Source organism: Petaurus breviceps, unplaced genomic scaffold (assembly GCF_028583685.1).
Source record: "Petaurus breviceps papuanus isolate PSGF00001 unplaced genomic scaffold, PetGlider_PUasm1.0 98, whole genome shotgun sequence".
NCBI lineage: Eukaryota > Metazoa > Chordata > Mammalia > Diprotodontia > Petauridae > Petaurus > Petaurus breviceps.
This window is the reverse complement of record NW_027187460.1, coordinates 52,477,852-52,493,597: the sequence shown is the minus strand read 5'-3', so window position 1 is coordinate 52,493,597 and position 15,746 is coordinate 52,477,852. Positions and strand designations below refer to the sequence as shown.

Here is a 15,746-nt window from a genome sequence, read left to right as displayed (position 1 = left end):
AGAGGAGAGAGAGAACAATTTATCATCTGTGTTCATGTGCCCCTCCTCTAGAATGTAAGTTCTTTGAGAGTAATAATTTTTCATTGCTTTGTGCCCTCACCACCTGTCAAATCTTCAGATTCTGTGAGAGGAATTCAAACAGAAGGAACAGAATCAAGAGGATTAAGGGGTAAGGGCCAAGGGAAAAGGATTCAAGGATAAGGAAATTGACAATGTAATTAGAACAAAGTAAAATAATACAAAATAGTGAATCAGATAAGAAGCGAAAGCTAAAGTGACAGGGAAAAAACAGGGGCTTATCAAGAGGATGAAAAGTGGAAAAATGTTACACAGAAGCAGAAAGGCAACTGAACAATTGGAGTTAAAAAAAAAACAACAAGATGAGGTTCTCCTAAAAAAGAGGGTACTGTATGTTCTGAAAATTACACAGTTGAAGATCAGTCAGTGGAGGGAGAAACAGAAGTGATTTCATTTCATCATCTAAATATAATATCTACTAATTAGAAAGAATGAGGAAATAGATGAGGAGTTCAGAAAAGAGACTACAAGTCTGGAACAAAAGTATGGAAGTTGTGATGAGGAAATCTAATCTTTTTTTTTCAGTTCACAACTATTTATGATTTAAACTGATAAGTCCAAAAGGTAATTATCTTCCTTTTTTTTTTTTTTTTTTAGGCAATCGGGGTTTAGTAACTTGCTCAAGGTTACATGGCCAGTTATTTCTGGGTGTGGTGCTAAGTATCTGAGCCTGGATTCGATCCCAGGTCATCCTGACACTGGAGCCAGTACTCTTACTCACTGTGCCACCTGGCCACCCCTAAGCAATTGGGGTTAAGTAACTTGCTCAAGGTTACACGGCCAGGTGTTTCTAGGTGGGTGCTAAGTGTCTGAGCCCAGCTTTGATCCCCAGGTCATCCCGACGCTGGAGCCGGTGCTCTTACTCTCTGTGCTACCTGGCTGCCCCAAGGTAATATCTTCTTGATGTCCTTAAAAGACAATTTCATCTTTCAAAAGATCCATGAACACAATAAGGGGATATTTAACTCCAATGTGATATTCACAGCACCAGCAGTGTCTATGAATATGCTGGTGTAGTTGTGAATCACAAAATGCATCAGACTCTCCACATGGAGTACAGAACCAAAGCATTTATTCAAACACCAGAAAGCTGAATCCTAAAATCAGAAAGTCAAATTCATTACAGTAACCACAAAATTGGAATACATAACCAATGTAGCAAACACCAACATTGCCAAGCCTTCCCAAACTTCCCTCTGTTAGGCCTTCAAAACAAAACAGGCTCCCTCAAGCAAGAATGCCCTTCTCTCACTCATACTAGTTGCTCAGCCTTCATGCTGTGTGCTCCCAACAGTTCTGGCTCTCCCTCAGCTTGTGCTCAGCTTTTTATTCTGGCCATTAGCTCCTCCCTGTTCCACTCCTTCCTTTTGCATCAGCAGATTCCTCCCACTGTGGGTTTCACAAGTTCTGTTTAACAAAGACTTGTTTTAATCAAGGGCAAGGCTCAAGTGAAACAAGGCTCTAAGTACTTGTTTGCTTGCCATTATTAGGGGCAGGGAAGATCTTCAAAATCCCCATTACCATTACAGGATAGTAAATACTGGATCTTATTCTCATGAAATGATAGAAACTGGTAGCTAGAATGGAAATGATAGGAACATTTAGCTGGGAGAAATAACTACTCTAGCCTAAAGTTTGTGAAAAAGAAGAAAGCTAATCAATGTCTGACATGGTAACGTTGGGAAAGCAGATTTCAGAAGATTCAGTGGACTGATGACTAGGATTTCATGTACTAAAATTTTACAATGGAACTTATTCTAGGAGGGATGGGAAATTCTTAATAATGAAATTCTAAAGATTGAAAGGGACACAGTTCCAATGAAGGAGAAAAACAGGGACTGAAAAGACCAATGTGAATGTACAGATTATTCACCAACAAATAGATTTAAAAAATAAACGGAACTATACAAAAGAGGAAAGCAATGGAAAGGCAACACAGGATCCATATCAGAGTGTGGTATGGTCCCATTAAAATAGGGTCAGGCATTCCAAACTAAAGCTGGTGAGGAAAGCTCAAGACAAGAAAATTTTTTCTGTCTTTTTTTTCTTTTTTTGCCTTAAAGTTAAAGAGGGGAGAAGAACTACTAAGCTTATATTTCTAAAAAATATTTTTTAAAAAGAGGAAAAGCATCCATATGTATAAAAATATTTGTATCAGCTGTTTTTAAAGTGGCAAACAAATGGAAACTAAGGGGATGCCTATCAATTAGGGATTAGTCAAAAAATATGGCACATGACTATAAAGGAATATCATAGTCCTATAAGAGATAATAAAAGAGATGTTTCTGGAAAAGCCTGGGAAGACTTGCATTAAGTGATGCAGAGTAAAGTGAAAAGAACCAGGATAATGATTTACACAATAAGAAAACTGTAAAGACAATTTTGAAAGATTTGAAAACACTGAAAAATGTAACGGTCAACCATGATTTCAGAGGACCAAAGATGAAGAATGCTATTGACCTAAAGAGGATAGATTCAAGATGCAGAATGAGGCTCACATTTTTTGAATGATCAATGTGGGAAATTGTTTTGATTGACTATGCATATTTGTTATAAGGGTTTTAATTTTTTTAATGGGATGTGGGAAGATGGGAAAGAGAGAAAGTAAATGTTTTATTAAAAGAAAGAAGTAGACTTTTGCTGGAGTGGAACAGTTGATAAATTCTAACAGAAATAAGGCAGATTCTTATGCTCAGTTCTTATATAGCTTTTTTTCATTTTCAGATAAAGATAATAACCATTGCACTGGAAATGAGAGAATAAACATGACTTAACAGGAAGTTGATATCCAAGATAAGTAAGGAAATAAAGTTCATCAAGTTGCCTTTAATGAATTTGAGATATTAAATCAGATGAACTGGAGCCCTGGGTATCGAAAAAATGGCACATATGATTGCTGAGCCCCCTACCCGCACCCCGCCCCCCCAGTTACATGTGAAAGATGGTAGAAAACTGGAGAAGTAGTGTACGATTAGAGAAAGGTATGAGGTATTTGGATTTTTTTTTTAAAGGGAAGAGAACAGGGTGTGCAAACTACAGGTCACTGTGAATTTGAGTTGGATTCCCAGGGAAATTCTAGAAAGAATTTTAAAGATCTCATTAGTGAATTTCTAGAAAAGGAAGCAGTGACTACAATAAGCCATCATGACTTCATCAATTATATGTCACGACGGACTAACTTTACCTTTTGTTTTGTTTTGTTTTGCTTTGTTCTACAATTTCCAAACTAGTAGATCTAAGGATGGTATAACATTTACCCAGATTTTTGGGAAACTTTTAATAATTTAACATATTATTCATGTAAAACTGTGGACTAAGATGAATAAAACAATTAGACTCAGAACATGTCAAATAACTAAACCAAGGCATAGAAATGGTTCTGTATCAACCTGACAGTATATCTCCAGTAGACTGCTTACCTCTGTCTGTCTCTGTGATGTTTAACATTTATATCAATATCTTAGATACAGGCATAAATATCCTCCTCATAAAATTTGAATGTATACAAAATGTACGGGGATGGCTATTACATGAGATGACAGAATTAGAATCCAAAAAGGTCGTGAAAGGATAGAGCATTCAGCTGAATCTTCTTGTTCTCAATTGTGTCTGACTCTTCTGACCCCATTTGGGGTTTTCTTGGCAAAGATACTGAAGTGGTTTGCCATTTCCTTCTCTAGCTCATTTTTCAGATAAAGAAACTGGGGCAGAGTTAAGTGACTTGCCCAGGGTCACACAGCTAGTAAGTGTGTGAGGCCACATTTGAACTCAGGTCCTCCTGACTTCTGGCCCAGCACTCTCTCCAATGAGCTACCCAACTGCTCCATCTGAATCTAATAACATGAAATTCAACAGGGAAAAATATCCAGGCTTTACACTTGGGTTCAAGACATCAATATTTTAAGAATAGCAAGAGGAAGGTATCATTAGACAGGAATTTGTCTTCAAATTATCAGGGTGAAGGTTCAGTGAGTTAGCGATGTGATGTAGCCATCAGTACAGCTAACACCATCTTGGCCTACAGTAAGAAAGATGGAGCTTTCGGGAATACAGGAGAGTTCTGTACTTGTCATTGTCAGACGCCATCTGGAAAACCAGGCTTAGTTCTCAGTGTCACAATTGAAGAACAACATTGATAACCTGGAAACTATCCAGAGAAAGAAAATCAGAATTGTAAGGGGCCTTAATTCCATATCATGATACCTAAAGGAATTAATGATATTCTGCTCGAAGGGAAGGCTAAGGACAAGACAGCCGGTTTTTGAGTCACTGAACAGCTACCAAGTGGAATATGGCTTAGACTTGTTCTGTTGTTCCAAAATAGCAGAACAAGAAGCAATGGGCAGAACATGCAAGAGGTAAATTGAGGCTTGATGTCAGAAAAAATATCCTAACAATTAGAACCATGGAGATATGGAATGCACTGCCTTGGGAAGGTATGGGTTCTTCCCTCTCTCAAAGTCTTTACATAGAGGCTGGAAGAACATTCATTTGGTAAAGATAATGATTATTAATAATCATAATAATGGGATTATATTTTATAGAACCCTAATTTAAGTGGCATTAGTTTTTCCAAAGTAATATGCAGGGCAGCAGAGATAATGAATTTGGCATCAAAAGACTTAGGTCCAAGTCTTTGTGCTTCTACTTCATGATCTGAGTGACCTTTCAAAGTAATTTAACCTTCTCCACCTCAGTTTACCCACCAGAAAAATGTTGTCTGAAATATCTACCTTATAGGATTATTTTGAAGACTAAATTAGATTTTGCATCATTGAGAAGGTCCTTTCCAGCTCTCAATTTATATTCCACCTCAGAGAATCCCTAACTCTCTACAAAGCTCAGTTCAAGTTCCATCTCCTACAGAAAGTCAATTCTGATTCCTTCTAAATAATAGTGTCCCACAAGACTACTTTGTACAAATTTTTAATTTACCACACACATGTATTACATATGTGCATAGATATATGTGTGTATATACACATGTAACATGTGTATAGTTATATATGTGATTTCTTCCAGTAGAATTCAAGTTCCTTGGTGAAAGAGACTTTCATTTTCATCTTTGTATTCCCAGCCCCTGGCAAATACAAGGCACCTGATAAATTCTTATTGAATTTGATTCTATGGTTGATAAAGTATTTGTAGATTGTAAAGCATTCTATAAAGGCAAGCTTGTAGTCCTGTTTTTCTTGATCCTAGTACTGAGCTGATAAATTGCCTTTACTGTTGCATTTTAAGATAACTGTCTAATAATCCTCGGTAGTCATTTTTCTGCTGTTTTTCATTTCCTTCTCGGGAAAAAAAAATCTGTCAAAGCACCAAATGACTAAGATGTACATAATCAAAAATAACACACCAAAGGGAGACAATGGCAACTTATACTTGTTCCACCTTCAAAGAAGGTTAGAAATTATTTCAATTGAATAAAAATTTATCACATACTTGTCTAAGTATCAATGTACCAGGTATTGCACTGGGCATTAGGGAAACGAAAATCAGATTCTGCCATCAAGGAGCTTACTAAAGGGAAACAGAAGTACACAGATAAATCAGTATGAGACAGACAGAAACAGAGACAGAGACAGAGAGAGAGAGAGAGAGAGAGAGAGAGAGAGAGAGAGAGAGAGAGAGAGAGAGAGAGAGAGAGAGAGAGAGAGAGAGGGAGAGAGAGAGAGAGAGAGAGAGAGAGAGAGAGAGAGAGAGAGAGAGAGAGAGAGAGAGAGAGACAGAGAGAGACAGAGACAGAGAGACAGAGAGAGAGAAAGCGAGAGACAGAGACAGAGAGACAGAAAGAGAGAAACAGAGAGAGAATTTAAATATGAAATATTTCGGGGGGAGGGGGAATGTGGCGGAACACAAATGAAAGGATCAGGAAAAACCTCAGGTACAAGATGGTACCAAAGCTAAGTCTTGGAAGGAGTTCTGGAATCCAATCAAGAAGACTACAGACAAAAGAGGTAGCTGCCTATAGAAATGGTATTAAGGTAAAAACTACAGTTCCATGTACTAGAAATAGCAAGAAGGCCAGTCTGACAAGAATCTAAAGAGATTAAAAGAGGACAAAATGAAATCTGACTGAAAAGACAGGTTGGAATAAAACTGTGAAAGGCTTGAAAGTTTCAAAAGAATTGTTTGTTTTTTATCCAAGGGGCACTAGGAAACTGGTGAACTTTCTAAAGTATAGAGGTCCTATAGTCTGGAACAGGAGTGGTGAACTTGCAGCCTCAAGACCACATGTGGCCCTCTAAGTCCTCAAGAGTGGCTCTTTGACTGAATCCAAACTTCACAGAACCAATCCCCTTAGTAAAAGGATTTGTTCTGTAATACTTGAACTCAGTCAAAAAGCCATACCCAAGGACTTAGAAGGCCATAGGTGGCCTCAAGGGCACAGGTTTTCCACTCTTGGAGCATCAATTTGGTAGCTGTGTGAATGATGGATAGGCGAGGAAGAAATTGTAATTAGAAAACTATTTCAAAAGTTGAGTTGGTGCTTGTGAGTTGTGTGTAGGAAATATGTTCAAAATAGTAATAATTTCTGAGAAATTTATCAGAGTTCATTCAGTCTATTACACAGAATTTTTGGCTAAGAATTTTATCTGTTGCCTTTGGTCTAGCTTATTTTTTCAGTGGTTTCGTGTTTTTTTAATGTCCTTTTGTGAAAATAGAAGCATTCAGCTATCAGAAATATTTTATCCTTTTGAGAGATAATCCAATCTTCAATCTGATATTTCAAGGTATTTTCAACACATGGTATTAGAGATGTAGTTCAGGCTTCTCATTATTATGTGTCTTTTAGAGCCAATCTTGACTCAATTACAACAAAGCAGACATCTTCATTACAGAAAGATACCCAAAATTCTGTCAGCTTACTCAAAGCAATGCTTAATAAAACTTTTGTTGTTCTAGTAACACACTGACCTGGACCATTACTCAGGATGACTTTTACTTTAGAGTTTGACCTTGAAAAAGTATGGCAAAAAGAATTTTATTTTATAGGAATATTACTGCAGAACTGGATGGGATGTTATAAGCCATGTAATCCAACCCCCTCATTTTATAGGTATAGACAATGAGTATCAAGGAAGTTAAATGATTTGCCTACCTATATCCATGTAATAAATATCAGATAATCAAATATCATATGAACATAGGTACTCTGACTCCAAAACCAGTGAGGCAACTTCTAGGAAAATCATAACAATAGAAATGAAAAGAAACTTTTATGATCCTAAAGAAAGTTTGTCATAGGTGGGAACAGGGGGTCTTAAACAGAGTAGGCCGTCTTTTGAAATACTCTGGTCCCTTTGATATTTGGGAAGCAAATAATCAAAAGCTAAGACTTCTGCATAATCTTTTCTTTTTAAGGAAAAGAATCCACTGTTCTACCACAGGGGGGCGATGATTCACTTTGAAAAACCTGAGGAATGTTTGAAAATAAGTATCAAAGCACTACCTGATTCCTTTGCAGCTTTGATTGTGTATTTAAGGCTACCTGAGAATCATTCCCTGATGTCAGGATGGCAAAGGAAAAGCTCAATTTAGACATGATTTCCCTTCCTTACCTAGGAGGTATTTCTCATCCTTTCTTTTTCTACCTCCCAAACCCAACTAAACTTTACACCATGCATTAAAAGTTATGCCAAGTTTTAATTTCAATATTACTTTTCTACTCCTATTATGAGTCCGAAGTTCTACATTCATAGCTGTCTAATCAATATTGGGGGGAGGGGGACTTTAGTTAAAATATAGGTAAAGACTGACACGGTCTTTCTTGACAAGCATTAGCTATCTTTATTACCTATAGTACCTATATTACCAAATTACCAAAGCTATATTACCAAATTTGAAAACCGTGGACAAAAACAGAGAAAAAGGAAAATGTTGAAAGGAAACCAATCTGACATTGTTTCTATTTAATTCACAATGCTTACATGGAACATTCCTGCCTTTAAAAAAAAAAAGGAAAAGTAGAGTATTTTCAAAGGTGATAATAAAATTAATTAAAAGCCAACGTCCATATGTATATGTGTGTATGTATATATATATGTGTGTGTGTGTATACACACATATACATGGAGAGAGAAATAAAAATGCATGACATGTACAGAAATAATATGTAAATCATAAATGCTTTACATATAAATATTGTTTGGAGAAAAGATGTAACTACCCTCAAGAAGGCATTTTCATTTCAAGTATTCTCCATTGGATTAAAAAATTAAAATCACTTAATTTTAGAAGTGAAATAGATCTTAGGGATCTAGTTTAATTTTCTCTTTTTATAGCTGAGGCCAAGGGATATGCCTAAGGTCATACCCTTAGATAGAGAGCTGGTACTTCAACTCAGGCCTCCAGAATCCTATTTCAGGATATTTTTATTCATGAAAACTACGTCTTATAGAAAGAAACCTACATTAGAGATGGATGTTTGGCACTTCCATACAGAAATGTCACTTGGATAACCCTCTGGTGTTAGGCAGGCAAAAAAGCTCAGAAAACCTGGTGCAGCCCCTTTGACCTAGCTGCAACAATGATGGAATTAATAGGACAATGGTCCTTTATATAGTACTTTGAAGTTTTCAGTGTTCTCAACATACAGCATTTCATTTGGGTTCCATAATGATCTTCCATGACAAGCACTTCTACCATTCTTTTATACAAAAAGGAAACTAAGGCTCATAAAGGTTAAGTGGTTTGCCCATGTTTATATATAATTTATAAGTGATATAGCTGAGATTTGAAATCAGGACTTCCTACTGCCAAGCCCGTTGCTCTATTCACTATACCAAGGGTCAGCAGAATACAGGCTTTTACATTTCAGACTGGTTTTAGATTTTTAAATAAAGTTTTATTATATTTAAACTGTAAATATCATTCTTAGCTAAGGAACCATACAATAAATGGCCTATAGAGTATGACCTGGCCCTAAGGGCTTAGTTTACTGATACTTGCACTATACCATACTGCCTTGAAAGAAGAGAATGAGAATAGTCATTTTTATCATTCATTGCACCTTTGGTTATATAGACTTTTGTAGAAGCAATAAGATTTAGAGGACAGAGCACTATGTTTGCATGGAAAACAGGTTGGGTTCAAATCTCAGTTCTGTGGCCTTTAAGCAAATCACAACCTGAGCCTCAGTTATTTTGGGATTTTTTTTTTTTGCTTTTTTTTGGGAGGGTAGAAGGCAGGGCAATTAGGGTTAAGTGACTTGCCCAAGGTCACACAGCTAGTAAGTGTTAAGAGTCTGAGGTCGGATTTGAAGTCAGGTCCTCCTGACTCCAGGGCCAATGCTCTAATACATTGTGCCACCTATCTGCCCCCTTCGTTTCTTCATGTGTAAAATTGGAATAGCAATACTTGTACTATCTCAACAGAAGTGAGAGTCATTTTTTTAAATTTAAATCATAACAAAACTATGAGCTAAATATACTGATTTTTTTATAATACAACATCAAGGCCTCTCAGTTGCTCAATTCTCTATTGTTCTAGGTACAAGATGTATAATATCATCTTAAAAGATACACTACTATTCCCAAACACATTAGTGGTAAAGAACATGAATATTTTCAGGAGAAGAAATTAAAATAAGCAAGAATCATATGAATGATTTCTCTCAATCACTAAGAGAAATGGAAATAAAAACAACTCTGAGGTTTCACCTCATACCCAAATAAGCCAAGACATTTAAAAATAAAAAAGTCAATATTCGATGGGCTGTGGAAAGACAAACACACTAATCGACTGTTGGTGGAGTTTTACCATTCAAGAATGCAATTTAGAAATATGTGAGACGGGTAACCAAGCTGTTCATACTTTTTGAACCAACAATACCGCTACTAGGCATATTCCCCAAGTAGGTCAAGGACAGAAAGAAAGGTCCTACACATAAAATATTCATAGCAAAAAATCGTCGTCTTCTTATCCTTTATTCTTTTTCATACTTAATCTAGCAACATTACCTTCTTGCTTATTGTTCCTTGCACAGGATACTGTATCTCCTAACTCAGAGCCTTTGTCCTGGCTGTCTCTCCATTCTTAGAATGCTCTTCCCCTTCCTTTGCCTTCTGAATTCCCTGACTTCTTCAAGACTCAGTTCAAATATCACCTTGAACAGGAGGTCTTTCTGGGTCCCTCCAACCTTCCCCCATAATTATGCTTTCTCATCTCGATTGTCCTCACCCACTCTGTATGAATGTCTCAGGAGGCTAGTTATTTACATGTTTTTCTCTCCCATTAGAACATAAACTCCTTGAGGACATAGGTTGTTTGTTTGTATCCCCAGATCTTAGCATGGAGACTGGTACATAGTTACTGCTTGATAACTGTTAACTGATCATGGATCTGAGGTTTTTATTTTTGTTTTTAATTTTATCTCTATAGTATGTGAAAATTTGGTTTACTTAGCATTTTACTGTTGGCTTTTTTTGTATTTACACTGCAATCTTTTTCCCTTTAACACCAGCACCATTGAACCTTTTAATGTAACAGAAGCAATTAAGCAAAACTTAATTGTTTAACTGTTAACTGACTGACCATCAAAACATAAAAGGAAACATCAAATTTTCATGAAGAGTCTCAGTCCTAAAGGACAAAAAAAGAAATGTACTTTCTTCCTCTAAGTAGACAGGTAGGGACTATAATGCAGAAAACAGTATACATTCTTAGGCACAGTTATATGTTCTTTGGTTTTGATTAATTGCTTCTGTTACATTTAAAGGTTCAATGGTGCTGGTGTTAAAGGGAAAAAGATTGCAGTGTAAATACAAAAAAAGCCAACAGTAAAATGCTAAGTAAACCAAATTTTCACATACTATAGAGATAAAATTAAAAACAAAAATAAAAACCTCAGATCCATGATCAGAAGCTACTGTTACTTCTTGTCTTAAGTGAACTACAAGTCAGTTGTACTACCACAGGTTATGAGTTTTGTAGGTAAAGTCATGGATTTATTTGGTATGTAACAATATTATCCCCTTTTATTCCCCCCTCAAACACATGCGCACACACACAAAGTCACACTTTAATGAGAAGATGCTGTTGGCTCCATTTTGATTTGATTAGGAGGCAGAGTAATCAGAAAAATTTCAAGATCCTCTGTAGTTGACTTCATACTGTAATAGGAGGTGCCTTTTAACATAATTACATTAGAAATGGAGGTATGATACCTTCTGCTTTTGCTTAAATCGATAAGCATCATCTTCTAAATGAAACTGTTCAGGTAATGACATTTTGGGGAACTCTAGGCATGGGGCAATTTCTTCTTTAAAAAAATGATACAATGCATTTCCCCCACGAAACTAGAAGAACATACAGTTTCCAAGAGACAAATTAAATAATACTATATAACACATTACTAGTCAACAACACTAGGGAATGGTTTCTATGCATGGTAGTTTTTTTTTTTTTTGGAGGGCAATTGGGGTTAAGTGAATTGCCCAAGGTCACATGGCTATTTTTTTTGTGTGTGTTAAGTGTCTGAGGCTGTATTTGAACTCAGGTCCTCCTTACACCAGGGCTGGTGCTCTATCCACTGTACCACCTAGCCGCCCCCATAGTAGGAGTTTTATGAGAGGTACATGGCAGAGTAGCCTAAGAATCAGAGACCCTAGTCGAAATACTGCTTCTGGAGCAGAGGGACTGGCTCTGTAATCTTGGGGGAAGTCAGGAAGCTCTTAGTGCCCCAACCAACTCCTTAAGATTTTAAATTGCATAATAGTTTCTGGTCTGCATTGATAGAGGAAATTCCAAAGAAAAGGGAAAAAAGAGAGAAAGGGGAAAAGAAAGGGGGAACTTTAACGAATGACTCTTGAATGAATAAATGAACAAACAAGCTGATATGGATGGCAGAAAAGTCATCTTCTATGTGGTGTGTCTTGAGGGAAGACAAGAAGTCTCTTTTCCCTGAAACGTTTTCCCCAATTTAGAGAACCATGGTAAGCATTGTATTATAGCTCAAATTCACATAGCACTTGAAGAAAAAAAAAAACACACTTTAAATACATTATCTTACTGAACTGATACAGAATAAAAATAGTAACATCAATAGAGTAATATACATAATGGCCATAATAATATAAACAAAAACTATACTAAAATGCTGCTTAACTCAGCTTAATTGCACTGAAAAATGTAGACAGAGGCAGAGAGAAGTAAAGGGACTTGCCAAAGGTCACACAGCTGGTATAAGTGTTTGAGGTTCAATCTGAACTCAGGTTTTCCTGACACCAGGTCATTCATTGATCAATCTACTGTACCACTCAGCTATCTCTACAAAGCATAAATAAAATTTGTTGACTGTGAAACAAAAAAACCTAACTGTATAATATCTGGTAATGATTGACTGGATGCTGCTGAAGATCATTAAGAGTGATATCCTGTACAGTGCAAGCAAATGGAATAAAGTATGTATTTCCAATATTTGAGGAAAGGGCTGGGAGAAGGTGGAAAGGAAACAGAGGGCCATGTTGGTAAATATTAACATCAGTCCAGAAATGGAAGGGATAGACATTCTTACAGGGAGAAAGGGATACCAAAAGTGGGTGAGAGAGAGACATTCATTCCCACTCAAAAGTTGCTGTTTTTCACCAAAGAATACCTCCTGACCCCATGTTTTTTTCACTGGTTGTCCCCCATCCCTGGAATTCTTTTTCTTTATCTCTGCCTGTTAGTTCTCTGTCAACATTCGAGCTAAAATCCCAACTTCTACAAGAAGCCTTTCCTCATCCCTGTTAATGCTATTGCCTTCCCTCTGTCGATTATCTCCAATTTATCTTCGTATATAGCTTGTACACATCAGTTTGCACATTGTCTCCTCCATTAGACTGGGGGCTCCTTAAGAGCAGAGACTGGTTTGTTTTGTTTTGTTTTCTTTTGTCTTTTTTTTTCATCTCTAGGGCTTAGCTCAGTGCCAAGCATACAGTAAGACCTTAAGAAATTCTTGTCGACTAACTGTTGAGCCAATCTTGACCTAAAGAACTTGACTATATTCAGGAATTGTTGTAATATGTAAGAAAGACAACTTTCCAGTCGTCTGTTACCTCATTTCCCCATGATCTACCCTGTCCATTTCCTATCTATTTATCCTGCTGCCTTGCCTTACAACAGTCTCTGTGGCTAGAATGTCTCCTCATTTTACCTTCTGAAATTCTATCCATCCTTAGAGATCCAACTCAAGTGCTACATCCTTTAAGAGTCTTCCCATATGCCCTGATTCACAAATCATCTTTCATAAAATCTTAGAATTAAAAGGGTACTAAAATTTCACTCAAATCATAAATTCTATGTTTACCAAGTTTTTCCATGAAGAGTTTCAGTGTTGGGAATGTCACTACCCTCTACATTAGCTTGGTTCACTTTTTGGACAAATTAATTAAATGAAGATTTTCCTTATATTGATCTGAAATCCACCTCCCATAATTACCATCAGTTGGTCTTAGCTGCCCCTTCAAGTCGAAGTAAAAAACTTTAACTTATTTTTCTCATGAAGAGTCTTCAAAAATTTGAAGATCATATTACGCCCCATTCCCAAAGTCTTCTCTGCTCCAAGTTAAACATTCCCAGTTCCTTCAACTATCTCCCAGATGTCAATGTCCTCTCCAATAAGATGTACCTTTCATCTACTCTGTATGTATCTTGCTTATGCCTATTTATGAACATGCTATCCATCCCATTAGTAGCTAAGTTTCTTGAGGACAAGGAATGTATTTGTTTTTTCTTTGTTATCCCCAATCCTTAGAGCAGTGCCTAACACATAGAAAGCCCTTAGTAAAATGCTTATTTATATTGCATTATTTATTTATTTTCGGAGCGGGGAGGACAATTGTGGTTAAGTGATTTGCCCAAGGTCACACAGCTAGTTAAGTGTTAAGTATCTGAGGCCGCATTTGAACTCAGATCCTCCTAACTCCAGGGTTGGTGCTCCACGCACTGCACCACCTAGCCACCCCTATATGGCATAATTTCAACACCTTCCCTAATCTATTCCCCCTCATCTTCCTAAAAGTTAACAGATTCGGGGCAGCCAGGTAGCACAGCGAGTAAGAGCACCGGCTCCAGTGTCAGGATGACCTGGAGATAGAATCCCGGGCTCAGACACTTAGCACCCACCCAGAAACACTTAGCCGTGTAACCTTGAGCAAGTTACTTAACCCCAATTGCTTAGGGGCGGCCAGGTGGCTCAGCGAGTAAGAGCACCGGCTCCAATGTTGGGATGACTTGGGGATTAAATCTGGGCTCAGATACTCAGCACCACACCCAGAAATAACTGGCCATGTAACCTTGAGCAAGTTAGTTAACCCCGATTGCTTTAAAAAAGAAAAGTTAACAGATTCAGGAAATGGCAATGTTCCAGATGTGATTTGTCCAGTGTAGAAATATTGGGGGTCTATCAGTTCTCTCAGTGTGGTCAGTAGATTTCTACTAATACAGTCCCAAATTACATTAGGTCTTTTGACTGTACATCACATTGAGGACTCATATTAAACCACTAAGTCTTTTTTTGTGAACTGCTTTCTAGTCATTTTTTCCTATTCTCATGCATTCGCTTTTTAAAATCCATGATCAGAACTTAATATTTATCCCTATTAAGCTTCAATCTACTGTTCCAGCCTATACAGGTCTTTTAAGATCTTGATTTTCTAGCTCTCCTTCTCAGATTTTTGTCATCTATAAGTTTCATGACATGCCATGATGAATTTCATCCAGTCAGGTAAAGGAATGATTGATCAAAGTATTGACTGAATGGAAACAAGTTAAAGGTAGCGCACCAGGAAATTCCATGGCAAACTTCCTCAGTTTGGCACTGATATATTAATGACCATATTTTGGTCATTCAAACAATTCCTTAAGTATCTACCTTGGGGCTGACACATAACAATTTGCATCTCTTTTCTATATTTATGTTCTATTCTGATTACTAAGACCATATTCTCCTTTCCAAAATCATAAATTACATGAGGATAGGATCCAAGCTGCATTCTTTGAATCTCCCCTGGCACAAAACTATACAACATAGAAACGATTTAAAGATGATCCGTTGAATTGAATTTTAAACTATCAAAGGAACCCCAACTAATCTCTTTGACTATCTTAATTCTATCCCCCAGGATTTTTAGGAAATGATCTAAAGAAATACCTGTGGAAACTATTTTAAATACCATTTTCCTTCCAAAGTGACATATAGAGATGTAGTAATATTTTTTTTTGTTTAGTCATTTCAGTCATGTCCAAATTTTTGTGACCCCATTTGGGTTTTTCTTGGCAGAGATATTGAAGCAGCTTGCCATTCCTTTTCCAGTTCATTTTTCAGATGAGGAAACAGGCAAATAGGTTTAGGTGACTACTCCAGGGTCACACAGCTAGTAAGTGTCTGAGGCTGGATTTGAACTCAGGAAGATAAGGATCATTTTGACTCCAGGCTGGCACTCTTTCTACTGCACCACTTAGTTGTCCCCATATAGCCATATACTGTTAGATAAGGATTAATAGACTAATTACATAAATTTCTCATTTCAAGGGGATTCTGACCCTTACTATATTTTAATCCTTGGGGAGGGGGGAGGACAATACAGGATTATATTTGTAATAAAGTTGGAAGACAGGTAGAAATTCAAAGGTTGGACTCAAATATTTCATAAAATAGTAGATGTGTAAGGAATCAACAG

At 36.9% G+C, this 15,746-nt stretch overlaps 1 protein-coding gene across 1 annotated transcript in view; it reads right to left on the bottom strand.

The window, feature by feature from the left end:
* RSPO2 (R-spondin 2) overlaps window positions 1-15,746 on the bottom strand; it is a 246,551-nt gene that overhangs the window by 12,969 nt on the left and 217,836 nt on the right. The gene's annotated exons all lie outside the window — the stretch shown is intronic.